The following is a 2197-nucleotide window of genomic DNA, read 5'->3' as shown; positions in this document are numbered from 1 at the left end:
ACGTCGCTCGGAAAAATGTGTCGCCTGAGCCTCCGCCCCCTCCGTGCCCATTGGCGGAGGGAGGGCTCATTGAAAAAAAAAAAAAAATCGGTTCCTTCGGCACGCCTGGGAAACTCTGAAATTATGAGTAACTTAAGCTCGTTTTTGTCCCATTTGCCTGCATCAGCCCGTCATGATATTGTTAAATTAATTGAGAGCCACCCACTATTGTTTTCTGACCACCCCCGCTGTAGAATAGCATAGAAGTAGAGGGACATGCCACAACTAAGCAGCACGCACACAGAGTCATTATTGGGAAGTTCAGAAAGAAGCTTTGGTTCTCCTTCTGACAGTGCTCATCTTGATGTTAATTTGGGGTCAGGTTTTTACAGACTATAATGCCCTCGTAGATGCGGTGGTCTCTGCCCCTGCAAGACTTCAATCTCCAGATTTGCCACAGGAAGGGGGGTTGATAATGTGTTGGCAGATGCATTACGATGTGGACTAGCTGCGGAATTCTTATTTTGGGGGAAGTGAGCTGTTTTTCTTGTTTAGTTTTGTTTGTCGGTATGTTAATAGGGTTTAGTTCTTAAGGGAGGGGGTGATATGACCCACAGGTGGGTCTAGATGCCTCTATGTTTGTGTGTGTGTGTGTGTGTGTGTGTGTGAGAGTGGATGACGCCTTGCAGGTGCGGTCCTGGATGTCGGCTGCTGATTGGACGCGCCACGGCTGAGAAGGAGGAGCAGTCGAGCCAGCCTGACGGTCATCCCTCCTCCGCTCCCAACTCTGCAGTTAGTCACTTCTGAAATGGTGTTAGAGCACACAGCCGTAGGGGTGGGCTGCCATTTTCTTTGTCCCCTCTTTTCTCCTGTTTAATAAGTATGTAGGGAGGTTAGACTTTCTGTATTTGGGTTCTCTTTCTTTCTTTAGTTAGTTCTTAAGGCGAGCTAGTTGGAGTTTGGTTTATTATTTTGGCCTGGGCCCACCCTGAAGCCTTTGCTGCCCACCGGTTAAGTTGTTTTGTTTATTTCATTTACTGATTAATAAAATGTTTTTTGTTGAAACTGCCAACTGCAGTGAAAAATTAATGAGGCTTGGGAGTGGGGGAAGGTGTCCCACACGTTGCGTCTCGGTCCCCCTCGACGGGACGTAACACAGAGTTTTCGCCGTGACAGAAGGTTGAGCTCCTACCGTGTTAGAGGTGACGTCGTCACGTTAGCCTGTTCCATCCCTGCTAAATTCTTTAAAGAACTACCGTTAGTAAACTTTTAAATTATAATACGCTCTACACTAATTGTAATTTCCTGCCCGTGGTTCTATATTGCAACAGTTGACGGCTCATATCAGCAGTTAAGCAGCAACAATCTGGGCATTGCGGGTGATTCATAAATATGTCATTTCTTATTAATTAGCCCATAAGTGTTGTACACCAGTGTGACACCAAATGCTTGTTGCTGACAGCAGTGAAGAAATGACACTCTAGTGGTTCTGCACATTAGTATAAATAGAGTGATTCTCTATCATTACATCACAGGACGGCGGCACTCTGACAGATTCCATGAACCTGGACACTGATGATCCAGACTCCGGTCCAGATGACACAACAGGCCACAGTGGAAACGGGTCAGAGCATGGACTGGCTGCTGAAAGGATACAGGTAGATGGCGCTGTCATCCCAAGTTGTGTGGTGTGGAGGATCAGGGCCAAAGTTCCAGATGCTCACAGATGTGAGTCTGGATTCAGGAGGAGTGTTTGAAGGCTGGACTCCCAACAGTGATTGGCTGCTGAGGACCTCTCAATCACAATCAGGTTTTTTAGTAGCTGTGAGATTGAAAGTGAGTGAACATCATTAAATAAAGAGATCCTGCAGGGTCCCAATTTGACAAGTACACTGCTAGGTGTGCTGCTTCGTTTTCGCCAAGGCCCTGTAGCATTCATGACTGACATTGAGGGAACGTTTCATCAAGTAAGAGTTTCCAACCAGGATGTAAACTTCTTACGCTTCCTCTGGTGGCCAGATGGGGACATTACAAAGGACCTACAAGAGCACAGGATGCTGGTCCACATCTTTGGGGCAGTGTCATCCCCAAGCTGTGCTTCATTCGACGACAATCAGCATGACTTCCCAGCCAAGGTTGTAAACACTGTTGGTCAAAATTTCTACGTGGATGATTGTCTAAAGGCCGTCAGCACGGTGGAACAAGCAATACATCTGTA

The sequence above is a fragment of the Nelusetta ayraudi genome, unplaced genomic scaffold (assembly GCF_046127955.1).
Source record: "Nelusetta ayraudi isolate G7.1 ecotype Tasmania unplaced genomic scaffold, CSIRO-AGI_Nayr_v1 ptg000036l, whole genome shotgun sequence".
Taxonomy (NCBI): domain Eukaryota; kingdom Metazoa; phylum Chordata; class Actinopteri; order Tetraodontiformes; family Monacanthidae; genus Nelusetta; species Nelusetta ayraudi.
The sequence above is the reverse complement of the archived record's forward strand: the minus strand, read 5'-3'. Positions refer to the sequence as shown.